Raw genomic sequence first — 15,850 nt, 5'->3', positions numbered from 1 at the left:
GAAAATTTCAGAATATCACTGATTTAAAAGCTGAGTAATACTCTATTTAGTAAATGTGCCACATTTTCTTTATCAATTCCTCAGTTGAGGGATACCTAGGCTATCTCCAGGTTCTGGCTTTTACAAATAAAGCTGCTATGAACATAGTTAAGGAAGTATCCTTGTGATAGGATTGAGTATCCTTTGAGCATATGCCCAAGAGTGCTGTAGTTGTGTCCCACTTTTCTGAGAAACTGCCTTATTAATTTCCAAAGTGGCTGTAAAAGTTTGTACTCACACCAGCAGTGAAGGAGTATTTCCCCTTGCTCCACATCCTCCCCAGCGTGAGCTATCCCTTGTGTTTTTTATCTTCGCCATTCTGACAAGTATAAGATGGAATATCAGAGTTGTTTTGATTTGCATTTCCCTGATGGCTAAGGATGTTGAACATTTCTTTAAATGTTTCCCAGCCATTTGAGAGTACTCTGTTGAAAATTCTCCATTTAGATTTGTATTCCATTTTATAATTGGATTAATTGGTTTGTTGATGTCTAGTTTCTTGAGTTTTTTATATATTTTGAAAATCAGACACTGTCAGATGAAGTATTGGTGAAGATCTTTTCCCGTTCTTTAGGCTGTCATTTTGTCCTAATGATGGTGTCCTTTGTCTTACAGAAACATCGGTTTCATGAAGTCCCATTTATTAATTGTTGATCTTAGTGTTTGCGGTGTTGATGTTCTATTCCCAAAGTTATCTCCTTTGGCAATGCATTCAAGGCTATTTCTCACTTTCTCTTCTATTGGGTTTAGTGTATCTGGATTTCTGTTGAGGCCCTTTATCCGCTTGGATTTGAGTTTTGTGCAGGGTGATAGATTTGTCCCTATTTGCATTCTTCTACATGACAACATCCAGTTAGACCAGCACCATTTGTTGAAGATACTTTCCTTTTTCCATTGTATAATTTTGGCTTCTTTGTTGAAAATCTTGTGTTCATGGGTGTGTAGACTTACATCTCTGTCTTTAATTAGATCCATTGATCCACCTTTCTGTTTTTATGCCAATATAACAAAGTTTTTATGACTGTAGCTCTGTAGCATAGCTTATTGTGCAGGATTGTTCTAGCTATTCTGGGTATTTTGTTTTTCCATATGAAGTTGAGTATTGGTCTTTCAAGGTCTGTAATGAATTGTGTTGGGACTTTAATGGGTAATTTGTTTTTCCATGAGTTTGTAGGCTTTCCATTGTTTTTGTGATTGTTGAAATCCAGCTTTAATTCACAGTGATCTGATAAAATACAGGGAGTTATTTCAATTTTTTTGTATCTGTTGATACTTACTTTTGGATTGAATATATGGTCAATTTTGGAGAAAGTTCCATGAGGTACTCATGGTGGTAATTTTTTTTTTGTTGTTTTGTTTTTGTGTGTGTGTGTGTGTGTGTATGTGTGTGTGTTTTCTTTCTTTTGGTTTTGCTGATGTGTTTGTGGGTATGTACTTAACTTCCAGGGCTTGGAGTTTCCTTTTAATACCTTTTGTAGGGCTGAATTTGGAGATAGATACTGTTTAAATTTGGCTTTGTTATGAAATAACTTGTTTTCTCCATCTACGGTTATTAACAGTTTTGCTAAGTATAGTTGCCTGGGCTGGCGTCTATGTTCTCTTAGAGTCTGTAAGACATCAGTTCAGACCCTTCTGGATTTCAGGGTCTTTGCTGAGAAGTCAGGTATGATTATAATAGGTCTGTCTTTATATATTACTTGAATCTTTTCCCTTACCACTTTTAATATTCTTTCTTTTTTCTGAATGTTTGGTATTTTGATTATGTGGTGAGGTGATTTTCTTTTCCAGTCCAATCTATTTGGTGTTGTGAGAGCCAAAGTTATACTTTTAGTTTTATTTGCTATGCCTATAAATCCATGAAACAAAAATGCCTCTGAACTGCAAGCACCTTGCTCAAGGACAGATAGTTTTTGAAATGCTATTGTTTATAATAGATAAGAAGTCACATGTGTTCACTTCCCTAGACAAGTATGTTTGACCCATCTTGACTGGATGTGCTTGATCACATGTGAGTGGGATGTTCAGTGGCAGGAAATACATCAGGATGTATGCTTGCCCTGATTGGACCTGATGGGAAATACTTAAACTTTGCAAACCATGACTGGGGGCCATTTTCTAGAAACCCAGAGATGGATCTGGCCAGAGCTCATGCACCTGGTCAGTATTTAATTAAAACTTGCTTCAAATTTGGTTTTACATTGTGGCAGTGATCTTATTCTCCTACAGTGGGATTAATAGTGTTCTGTAAACTTCTTGAAACTTCATAGGTTTGTCCTTCTTTAGGTTGGGAAATTTTTCTTCTGTGATTTTGTGAAATACAGTCTCTGGGTTTTTTAGCTGGGATACTTCTTCCATTTCTATCATTCTTAGGTTTGGTCTTTTCATAGTGTCTCAGATTTATTGGATGTTTTGTGTTAGGAATTTTTTTAGATTTAACATTTTCTTTGATAGATGAGACTATTTTCTCTATATGTCTTCAATGCCTGAGAGTCTCTCTTCCATCTCTTGTAGCCTGCTGGTGATGTTTGCCTCTATAATTCCTGATCACTTACTCAGACTTTGCATTGCCAAGATTCGCTCCATTTGTATTTTCTTTATTGCTTCTATTTCCATTTTCATGTCTTAAACTGTTTCCTTCAACCATTTTTTCCCGTGGCTTTCTTTCAGGGGTTTATTGATTTCATCCGGTTTTTGTTTGTTTGTCTTTGCCTCAATTTCTTGAAGGGATTTTTTTTATTTCCTCTTTAGGGATCTTTATCATCTTCATAAAGGTATTTTTAAGTTGTTTTCTTGTGCTTCTGGATGATTCTGGTTTTGCTGTCATTGGATAGCTTGTTTCTGGTGGTACCACATTCCTTTCTATTATTGTTTGGGTTCTTACACTGGCAGTTAGGCATCTGGATTCAGAATGATTATAGGTCTAGGTATTGATTCTTGCATTTGTCTTTGTTAAATGGATATTTTTTTCTTGTTTTTTTTTTTTTTTTTTTTTTTTTTTTTTTTTTTTTTTTTTTTTTGCTTTCATCTCTGGTCTTCTGGCCTAAGTGGCTAAGGCTTCTGGAGACTAGTGAGTCTTCAGGTACAGTAGTGTGTCTCCACTGGAGTTTGGGGGCCCAGGGCTCTAAATTCAGCCTTGCTTCGCATAAAGCAGAAGTATCTTCTGAAGTTATAGTCCAGGATATGGATCCCAGGAGATGGTGTGCACTCTGAGGATGTTGGTCAGGCTTAGAGGGGTTTAGTGGGTGGTGGGTGGTGTCCTACTTGGGGTCCCTAGGACCAGCCTGGCCTTCAGCAAAGCTGCTGGAACTATGGGCAATCAGCTCTCTTTTACTCTTTGGAGCTTGAGCTAGATAGAAAGAACCTTGCTACAAAGAAATAAAACTAAAAATGTGCCATTGATGTAAAAGAAAATGCATTTTTCCTTGCCAAATGATATCATGTGGATAATCAAGTCTTGTGTTCCTTTGCAGATTGTGAAGCCAAGCACTCAGTTCTCACCCTATATTTGAAAAATATTATTAGAAAAGTTATAAATATTCACAGAAGTATTTTCTATGTTGATTATGAGTCAATTACCACAATACAATATTATTTGCACCCAGTAAATGTGTGCAATTTCTTTTTTATTTTCAAATGTTATGTTTTGCCTACCATTATTTTTCAACATACCATTTTTCTTTTTACATAAAATAGCAATGTTTCTTCTTGTGTAATTTTTTTACTTTGAATACAAACCAAAACTATAAGCATAAGTCAGAAATAGAACCCATTTTACATGCAGTTAGTAAGAAAAATTTAGTCAAAAACAATGTCACTAACTCTTTAATGAAAGACATTAGCAAAATAACATGAAAATAAACATGTAAGTTTATAGTTTCTTTAGACTGAGTCACAATATTTAATTCATTTTGAAATGCTTCTTCAAAAGTTTATGATCTGTCTAAATGTGTTTTTCTTTAAGAGGGCAAGGTTTTAAAATACCACTGGCTTTGATTGATATATTTTTTTTTCAATTTTATTTTGGTGGATTTTGTTGAGTTCAAGCTGTAAAGCAATTTAATGCTATTGAGATCTTATAGCTAAAAATTAAATAATCGGGGTGTTTAGACATGGTATTGGTTATATAACATGACCATCTATTACATGAGCCAAGACTTATCATTTATAACATGAACAAAAATTAATAATGAATTATAAACCCCATAGAATTTATAAATAGTATAATAATTAATTCTTCTAGAAAGTTGAAGTTCAATTGACTTTTTGTTTTTAAAAAACAAATTAATATTTTAGTGAAGTTTCAGAAAAAGAAATAGTCACTGCAGATATTTTTAATTCAGAATCACGAACAGACAGAGGCCAATGAGGCTCCATGTAAACACTAGGTCTCTTCACTGAGGGCCGGAAGGGGACAGTCTGGTGACAGTGGGTGGATTTTATTCTGTTGAGTCAAACCTGTCCTTCCTCCAGGGTATAATTATAGGAAAAGTACAAGGCAGAGAGCAGACAACTGTCTGTGTGCTGATGTCTGACTAGACTGTTCTCAGAACTGATCTAGAAATAATCTTGTAAATGACCCCATGACAATGAAGTATGTTAATGGAACACAAGAGAAAACTGACATAACTTACAGAGTTCTGCCAAAAACTAAAAGCAATAATAAGAAATTAAATAATATTCTACTCGAGACTATGAAACATGAAAATGGAACATGATACAAACTAGAGAAATGTGAATGTAGAGCTTAAAAATATTTTCTGTAGAAGATTTTAATTATTCCAGACATGGTGACAAGAACAAACATATAAGACCCAATAATATTCAAAAGCTTTGAAATAGTAAAGAGAATTTAAGTTGACTGAAGAGTCATCCCAAAGAATGGGAAAAGTATTTGCTTGTTACATATCTGACAGAGGATTAAACCTAGAACACAGAAAAAGAATGAACAAGAACAATAGCCCAATCAGTAAATGGCGTAATGAATGAAAGAGAATTCTCAAAAATATACAAATGGCCAACATTTTAAAAAGTGTTACACGACAGCATTAGGCATCAGGAAAATGATAATTTTGAGATTTTACCTAATCCCACTCTCAATGTCCATCTGGAAAATAAACGATAGCAATGCTGGGGGAGATGGAGGGATCAGTAACCTGGGTTTCTTGTTGATAGAAGGATAAACTGGTACTGTCACTATGGAAATTCAGGCTGTAGGTGCCACAAAAATCAAAACATAGAACTAATATATGACCCAGATATACTATGCCTCGATGTATACCCAAAGGATTCTACATTCAAAAAGGATTCTACATTCTACAGAGAGCTGCAACTATGTTCATCGCTTTTATTGCTGCTTTATTTACAACAGCAAAGAAATGTTCATCAACAATGAATGGATAAGAAAAATATGGTCCACACACTCAATTGAATTTTATTTACCTCTACAAAAAAATGAAACATAGCCATCATATATATATATATATATATACATATATATGTATATGTATATGTATGTGTGTGTGTGTGTATGTGTTACATACACACACACACACACACACACACACACACACACATGATGTAACCCAAGTTCATAAAGGCAGATATTATCTGTTATCTCTCAAATGTGGATTATCACTTCATATATACACATATATACAAATACACACACACACACACACACACACATTACAGAGCTAGACTGGCTAATACAGCACATGTGAAATGAATTGAGTAAAAACAGTGGATACAGGGACAGGTGCAAATGGAGGTGGTGGGCAGGAATATAGAAGAGAAGAAGGGTGTGGAGACAAATCAACTAAAACTGAGCATAAGAAAATGTCATAGAGAAAACTGCTACTTTTTAAAACTAATTAAAACTTAAAATAAGTGGACTTGGGAGACGGCTTAGTTGGTAAAGTGTTTGCCACACAAACATAAAGACTTCAGTTTGATTACCCCAGATCCATTCCACAGAAAATCCTTGCGAAAGAACATGTGTTTGTAAATTCAGCTCCAGGGAGGTAGAGTCAGGAAGAACTCTGGAACTTACTGTCCAGCCTTTCTATATAATGAACTCTCAATTCGTTAAGAGCCACTATCTTAAAGACCTCGTGGGAAACAACTGCTCAAGATACATAGCATAGAGCTCTGACCTTCTATCCATGCCAAAATATGTGCACCCATATCCACAAATACAGACATAGATTTACATAAATATACAACAAAATTAAAATAAATCATGAAAATATAACTCCTTTAAAAAGCTACTTTCCAATTAATAATAATTCTTATTTAAAGAAGGACTTAACAAATGAGTTTTATGTTTTATTTGGAAAATCCAGTTCCATAAAGATTGCAGCTCATTTTAAAGGTAAAAAATCAACCAGGGAATGTGTCTCACTGGACATTGATACTTAAAATGCTGTACTTCATGTTACAGATAAAGGAACTGACCACAGACACAGAATGCAGAGCTCATACATTTACAGAAAGATGAATTATATTCCATTCAATACTGTGTATCAGAGTTTCAGTCATGAACCATTTCTATACTATTTAGATTTAATAGTAATGAATTTAATAGCTACTATTTTCAGTCAATAGTAACAAATACATGTTAAGAGCAAAACAGCTTTGGCTGTATATTTCCATCAATTTCAACTTTATAGGGAGTTATTTAAAATATAGTGTGGGGGCCTAGAGAGATGGCTCAGTGGCATGGACTGCATGATGACCATTGCTGCTTGACAAAGTTCCAGCATTTTGACAGACCACACTTCTCTAGCATCTTTTTCCTTTCATTTTTAGTGATTCTCACTGTCAATGCATTTTCCTTTGGGAAATTTTGTGTGGACTTTGGTACAGGATAAGAATGAGTACAATGGTAACCTCTCCAAATAAAGTAATTTTTTGGAAAAAAAATCCCCACCACCATGGAACCAGAAATCCCACCATACCCAAGAACAACAAAGTTAGAGATTTAGGAGACACACCTGATCTCAAAGATGATGTGCCATAATTCAGATCCAGAACCCGAGGTCATTAAGTGCAAGAGTTCAGCTAATGGTATGGTATAATGGGAAAAGAGTAAGACATTAGGACCTTCCCTTTTGGGAGCATGAGGGGAATGGCCTCATTAAGACTATGCCACAAAGGGACACATTTAAGGAACAACTCACTGATTATCCCCGTGAGGGATGAAAATTGCTCTTAAATTGTAGTGCAGTAACTGGTCCCGAGAAGTCCTTTTCCCAAGGTAAGGCATTTGGATAATGTCCTCCATTCCCTCAGGGGCTTGAGGAAAGTTCCTACTTGTTAAAACAGTCATCTCCTTATCTCTGGCAAGAGGAACTTGTGGCCCTTCATTAACATATGACTGGTGCCTATTGTCAAGGTCAGTGCCAGATTCCTCAACTCCTTACCTCAATCCACAACTCAGCTCACATGCCCTTTTTCTCCCATGTAATGCTAATGTGCACCTCTAAAGTATAAAAGGTGTAATCTTTTTTCAATAAATAGTACTGGCAGCCATCCTGATTCACCTCAGACTGTGTTTCTCCTCTCTCCCCTGCCCTGCCCCGCTGACTCCACACAACCCCTTTTGGGACCTGAACCTGGACCAAAGCTGATCTTTGACAGCTCAACAGTTACTCAAACACTGACTGCTCTTCAACGGGACCCAAATTTGATTCCCAGCTCCCACATGACATCTAATAACTATCTGTAACTCAGAGTAATAAAGAGGACTGCCTTTGCAGCAGGACTCCCTCTCCACCTATTTGTATAGTTTCTCTAGGCCCAGATGCCTGATCTTTTTTGCAGTATGACCTTGCACAAAAGCTCCCTGCAAACACTGTGTGGCTCAGGACACAAGTTCTCATCTTTTTCCTGTGCTCTGGTATATTAGGTGCATTCCCTCCCTTGTTCTTCCATCCTCCTTTCTCTACTTGACCTATGACGTATAAATTGCCCTACAGTCTTCAATAAACTGATCTGCCTCACTAAAACTGACTCATGGAAGGTCTTTTCTGTCATACTCACCAGCCACTTGGGATTTGCCTTTGGCTCTTCCTTGGCTCTAGTGTTTCCCCTCCCCACCAAGATGGGATAAATGGAGTTGGAGCCCATCACACACACACACACACACACACACACACACACACACACACACACACACACTACCACCAAAAACAACATCAATAAAATAACAGAAATGAACAATCATTAGTCGTTAATAACCCTCACTATGGACGGACTCAATTACCCAATAAAAAGATACCAGCTAACAAAATGGATACCAAAGCAGGATTTATCCTTCTGCTACATAAAAGATATATACCTTAATATCAAGACAGACATTACCTCAGAGTAAAGCATTAGAAAAAGATTTTAATAGCAAATGGACAAGAAGCAAACTGGTACAGCTATTCTAATATCAATTTAGAGCAAGCCTATAGCCAACATCAAAGTAAATAGAGAGAAAACTCAAAACAATTTCACTAAAATCAAGAACAAGACAAGGCTGTCCACTCTCTTCATATCTATTCGATATAGTACTTAAAGTTCTATCTAGAGTAGTAAAATAACTGAAGGAGATCAAGGGGATACAGATTGGAAAGGAAACATCAAAATATCATTATTTGCAAATGATATGATAGTATACCTATGCAACACCAAAAATAATACCAGTTAGTAAACACCTTCAGTGAAGTGACTGGATATAAGATTAACTGAAAAAAAAAAATCAGTAGCTTTCCTATGTACAAATGAAAAATGGGCTGAGAAAGAAATCAAGGAAACAACACCCTTCACAATAGCCAGAGACCTGTATGATAAAAAAACTCAAGTCTTTGAAGAAGGAAATTGAAGAAGATATCAGTAAATGAAAAGATCTATCCTCATTGATCAGCAAAATTGACATAGTCAATTTTGTAGAATGGTCATTCTACAAAAGCAATGTACAGATTCAAGGCAATCCCCATCAAAATCCCAACGTAATTCTTTACAGACCTTGAAAAAACAAAACTTCGTATGGAAAAACAAACAAACAAACAAACCAGGATAGCTAAACCAATCTTACACAATGAAAGAACTTGCAGAGGTATCACCATCCCTGATTTCAAGCTGAAATACAGAGATGTAGTAATAAAATCCACATGGTATAGGCAGACAAACAGACAGGTGGATCAATGGAATTGAATTGAAGTCCTAGATGTAAATCCACACACCTATGGACACCTGATTTTTGATAAAGAAGCCAGAAATATGCAATGGAAAAAGAAAGCATCTTCAACAAATGGTGCAGTTCTATATGAGTGTTGGCATATAGAAGAATGCAAATAGATCCACATCAATCACCCTTCCCAAAACTCAAGTCCATGTGGATAAAAAACCTCAACATAAATCCAGATATACTGAACTTATAGAAGAGAAGGTGCAAAGTAACTGAATGCATTGGCACAGGAGGCAACTTCCTGAATGGAACACTAAACGTGCAGGCACTAAGATAAACAATTAATAAATGGGACCTCATGAAACTGAAAACCTTCTGTAAGGCAAAGGACATCATCACTAGGACAAAACAGCAGCTTACAGAATGGCAAAAAATTTTTCACCAACCCCACATCTCACAAAAAACTAATATCCAAAATGTATAAAGAACTCAAGAAACTAGATATCAATAAATTAAATAATCCAATTAAAAATAGGGTACACATCTAAACAGAGAATTCTCAACAGAGGAATTTCAAATGGCCAAGAAACACTTAAAGAAATGTTCAACATCCTTAGCCATCAGAAAAATGCAAATCAAAATACCTTTGAGATTCTATCTTACACTTGTCAGAATGGCTAAGATAAAAAACACAAGTGACAACTCATGTTGGGGAGGATTTGGAGCAAGGTGAACACCCCTTCACTGCTGGTGGAAGTGAAAACTTACACAGCTACTTTGGAAGTCAATATGGTGGTTTCTCAGAAAATTGGGAATTGATCTACCTCAAGACCTAGCTAAACCACTTGTAGGCATATACTCAAAGGATTTGCCATCTTATCACAAGGATATTTACTCAACTATGTTCATAGAAATTTTATTCATAATAGCCCAAAACTGGTAACAACCTAGATATCTCTCAAAACAATATATAAAGAAAATGTGGTGCATTTGCATAATGGAGTATTACTCAGCTGTCAAACAATGACATCATGAAATTTTCAGACAAATGGATGGAAATAGAAAAAGTCATTCTGATTGAGGTAATCCAGTCCTACCCAAAAATATAAACATGATATGTACTCATTTGTAAGTAGATATTAGTTGTAAAGTAAAAGATAATTCTGACATGGAAGACACAAGAATTTCCATGAGAAGGGAAAATGGAATCGATTTTGTGGGTGGACTAGGGGTATATGGCATTGGGAATAGTAGAGATCAGGTATGGGGGAAGGAGAAAATATTGGGAGAAATGACTAGAATTGAAAGGCATGTTGGAAGCAAGGTGGAAACCTAGTACAATGGAATCTACATGAGTAATCCTAGCAAAGACTCTTAGAAATTGGGGACATAGGGCCTGAATGGGCCATCATCTATAACCAGGAAAGGTCTCAGGTGCGGGTATTGGGACATCAACCCAGTCTCAAAATCTTCAATCTACAATTTGTCCTACTTGCAGAGTGTTCTGGAACCAAAGCCTTGCAGAATCATCATCAAAGACCAGAGAGACTTCTGTAGTGGGTAGCCATTCCAGCTTTGATCTGGAAGTTCCAACCCCCATTGAGATTTTGGCAACTGTCACACCTACAAGGTGGGGCCAAGGGAGGTGCCTGGAGACCCAAGATCTGGATAGGCCAGCGCTCTCTCTGTTCTGGGACCCTGAACAGTGGAGGTGGACCGAGCAGAGCTCCAGAGAACACCGCTGGACTGCGATACACCTTCCCCAGACCCCGCGACCTACCTATCCCTTAATTTGTAAGTTACGCCATTAAACAAATCTCCTTTTAACTACGTGGAATGGCCTTAGTAATTTCACCAATAGACTTCATCTAGCAACTGATTGAAGCAGATGCAGAGTGCCACAGCCAAACATTAGGCAGAGCTTGGGGGTTCCTCTGGAAGTGGGGAAGGAAGGATCATAGGAATCAGAGGGTCAGGGATACCAAGGATACATGGCCCATAGCATTAACTGACTGGGGTTCATTGGGGCTCACAGAGATCAGGGAGCCTGTTGGGGTCTGACACAGGTCCTCTGCATATATGTTATGGCTGAGTAGTTTGGTGTTTATGTGGGATTCCTAACAGTAGGAGCATAGGTGACTCTGACTCTTCTGCTTACTTGTGTGACCCTTCTCCTCCTGCTGGGGTCCCTGGTCCAACAATTGTATGATGGTATTTATGTTCCTGGTCTTATGTGGCTTGTTATCCCATGTTATTAGATGCCCCTGGCAGCTCTCCTCTTTTCTGAGGGGAGGCTAAGGAGGTGAATCTGGGGGAGAGGGGATGTAGGGAGAGGCTAGGTTGAGGGGGGGGAGGGAAAAACGTCATTGGAATATAATATATGAGAGAAAAAATGTTAAAATATATTAAAGTGAATTAACCACAAATGATAGACTATAAACAAAATTAGATTTTTTTTGTAGAAAAGCATGTTATTGTAATGGACATCAACAATGATATTTAATGAGCACATCGGGAATAAATCCCAACTTAAGACAAATGATTTGTAAAAGCCACCAAATGTACTCTAAAATCCACCAACTACACTCCCATCCCATTAATGAAGCAATCAGTTTTCTAAAGGATAAATGAAACCTCTAGAAAATACTCAGACAAAAGATGTTTGTATCAAAAGCACACCTAGTACCATGACTGATGAATAACCTGTCACTTCTGCAGGATCTCATCTCATTGCACCTGGGAATTTTTATTTTAGTCTCTAGACTTTTCTGTACCAGCCAATTAATGAGAGTGTTAATTTCCGCATAGATAATTGGGGCTTTTCTATTAGAAAGTTGACCTTCTTATAGTTGTCTTTGGGAGGCAAATGACATCAGTTGGAAGCATTTCTTTCCAAATCCAGCAATGCTAATATATCATTGTGCTATATTGTTGAATTCTTGTTATATGAATATTTTAATGTTTTAATACTCAATTGTAACTATAAATACTGATTGTAAGTTTTAATAGAATTACCATTGCTATTTAGTAGTACATAACAAAAATTTATAGTTTTTCTTTCTTCAATTTTGTCTCTTTAGATTTAACTCAATATTGAAACATTTTGTTGCTGTTTTAATAATTTCCAAATGTGTTCATGTGCATCTCATGCAAAGAGTATGTGTAAAGTTCAAAGGCTTCTGGTGGATAATTAATTCTGGTGAGAACCTCGTTGTATTTATAATACTAAACCGCTTATGATTGTCCCTAATTGTAAATGGTCACATCTATCAATAATGGCTTTTAATCAGACATTAAACTAAAAAACAAGTTAAAAGTAGAAATTTATTTCCATTTTCAATAAAAGTCTACAGTTGAGTTCTCTAGATTACACAAACTTGTCAGGATCTTAAGCATCTTCCAATCTACCATTCTCCTGTCATTAATGCATGTCCTTGAACATGACCTAAAGATGTTTAGGCCCAGGAAGCAGGAGGAGGAAAAGTGGTAAGACTAAGCTCAACACTGGACATAGATACATGCTTCAGCAGATGCACAGAAGATAACTCAGTCACCTGGAGTCACTTTCATCCATATTCATTCTCTCTCTTTTCTTCCCTCTCTTCCTTCTCCCTCTGTATTTCTGGAACAGTGACCACCAATGCCAATCCCTTCTTCCTATCTTTGCTTTAAACAATGAACTGAAAATTAATCTATTGTTTTATGTTTGAGATGGGAATTAGGATGCTGACTCTTGTTTTCCTGTCTTAGCCGGTGTTCCATTGTTGTGAAGAGACACCATTACCATAACAACTCTTATAGAGGGATAGCTTTAACTGGAGATAGCTTACATTTCAGTGGTTTAGTTCATTGTCACCATGGCAGGGAACATGGTAACACATAGGCTGGCATGGTGCTAGAGAGGTAGCTGAGAATTCTACACCTAGATCAACAGGCAGCAGGAAGAGAGACTGCCACACTGGGCCTGGCTTGAGCATCTGAGGTATCAAAGTCCACCTCTAGCAACACACTTCCTCCAACCAAACCACACCTCCTAATAGAGCCACTCTGTATGGGCCTATGGGGAGCATTTTATTCAAACCACCACAGTCCATTGACTTTTCTGACTTGGTGAGTTGTGGGGAATTGTGTTTGATATGCAGAGGGATACCTACACCCCCCATTTTTCAGAAGTCATATTTGTTGTGAGCCGTCAGTGTCATTATTTCTGAACATAAAGAATCATGACAGACATTTCTCTGAGGAGAAATTCCTATCTTTACAGGATTGTTTATTATCCAACAAAGACATAGACATACATTTTATAGGTTCTTTTATTTGCACCAGCTGTACAAATGAACTAAAGAGATTTCTTATTTAGAATTGGTCTTGAACTGTCACTCTGTGGTCCCTAATCAGGGAAATATACCATAAGTACCTGAAAAAATTTTTCAACCTAAGTGTTGTGTGCAACCCATAGGTAGATGGTCATTTAACCACGGATATAGATATTGAGTACATCCCCAATGATATGTGTGAAATGAAATTGTATAAGCCTGCCTTATGTAAGTTGATAAAACATTAATTTATTTTTGCATACCTCTGATTTCCCACACGGCCACGGAACTTTTCAAATTCTTGTTTTGAGAAATATAACAGCCACAAAGAACATGGACAGGGCTGGTAAGATGAGACAATGGGTGCTGTTTGTTCTTGCAGAAGACCCAGCTAGGTTTACAGTGCCCAACTGGGAGGCTCACAACTGCCTACAACTCCAGCTCCAGGGACCTGACACTCTCTTTTCATCTCCTCTGCATTCGAATGCATTCCCTTACACAGATACTCAAAATTAAATATTTTAAAATTATTTTTAAATGGATCGCTACATCAAAAATTATGAACATCATGAAAAGAGATTTTGCACATTATTTGTCTCTAACATTTAGCATAATATGCTTCACAAAGTGGAAACTTAGAGAAGAGGTATATGCAAAGATGTCTTAGGAAGGGAAAGTTCTGTCTAAAAATGTTAGTTAAGACAGAATGAATTTCTGGGAACAGAAAATCAGCTGGGAGGTTTCATAAGGCTTCAAATGCATTTGTCATTATATGAAATTATACTGCTCATTAATTTATTTATTCTTTGTGTCTTCTCTGGCCCAGTGGGGGCCTAATTACAAAGACCCTTAGCATTTTTAACTGAATGCTACAACTGGATATTAATCACTTCCTGGTCTCAAGTGGTCAAATCCTCAGACTTCGTTTAATGATTATTAAATTGAACTCACTCAAACAGCTCTTTTGTGGAATTGGATGAAGACAAACTCTAAAAACATAACTTTTTACTTTTCCCCCAAATACTTATTGATCCTTTTTCTTTTGCAATGGAAATGGAGAGAGAAGTAAAAAACGTGTGATGTTTATTACATGAGCACCAAGTGCATAAAACAAGTAAAACACCTCACTTTTCAGCATTGAAATGTGATCTAGATGCTACATATACTCTCTCTGTGTGTGTGTGTGTGTGTGTGTGTGTGTGTGTGTGTGTGTGTGTGTGTGTGTTATGTTTTATCCAGTGCCATTCAATTTGAACCTCATTTTGGAAGTACACAAAAACAATTTCGATATTTCCTTGGGTTAGGGTGTAAGCCTTCATGCCTGATAACAGCAGATATATTGCTGGTGAGCCATATGGTATAAGTAAAGATCTGATTCCTGAGAATTTACTTCTGACCTCTACTAACACTTTGTATCACCTGTGTCTCCAACACCAAATAAATAGAAATAAAAAAGCCAGACACATAGGCAGAACAAAGAATGCAATGCAACATTGACATCACTGTGTCAGTTTATAAGCTTTCTTTCTGAGAGGATGTACCATGATTGACAGAAACACGCTTATACTGATAAACATTGGATGATTTGTATTCCCTTACTACAGACACTAGAAATTGTTTTTCATATATTTGCTCCTATGTTCACATACATATCCAGAACATAAACTCCTAAAGAAAGTGATAGTTTTGAGATAATATATTCACTTTAAATTATAATAGAAATGTACAGATTACCTTAAGGTCTTATCAATTATGTTCATTCTCAGAATGGAATAGGACATTTGTTCTCTTCACACCCAAGGGTGTGGCAGGTGGCTTTTGGTCTTTCAGTGAGTTTTGGATAATTGTCATTGTCTAGGATGGTTACAAGTTGTTATTGTTAATGGCCAGGAAAAAGACTAAACAAAGGAGATTAGATTTAAGGTTCTTGTTTGAAAAAGAAAAAGAAAAAGATAAAAGAGGATATAGATAAGAGGTAGATTATTGAATCTACTCTGAAAAGAAAAAAGAGAGGATATAGATATAATACAGATAAAAAGGCAGTTTATTCAATCTGTTTTTAAAAGGCAACTACTAGTTTTAAATATTTTACATTGGATTGGATTTTTGTATATTGTACACAAATTATGTATATTGATGCAAATTTGAGATTGATTTTGTTAGAATATATTATACATATATTTCTAATCTTGTTCAAGATATTGTACCTATACAGTTCATTTAACAATGTAATGCAGCCAGGCGGTGGTGGCACAAGCCTATAATCCTAACACTTGGGAGGCAGAGGCAGATAGATCTGTATGAGTTCAAGGCCAGCCTGGGC

The sequence above is a fragment of the Peromyscus californicus genome, unplaced genomic scaffold (assembly GCF_007827085.1).
Source record: "Peromyscus californicus insignis strain IS unplaced genomic scaffold, ASM782708v3 Scaffold_13__1_contigs__length_99412109, whole genome shotgun sequence".
NCBI lineage: Eukaryota > Metazoa > Chordata > Mammalia > Rodentia > Cricetidae > Peromyscus > Peromyscus californicus.
Note: the sequence above shows the minus strand (reverse complement) of the source record.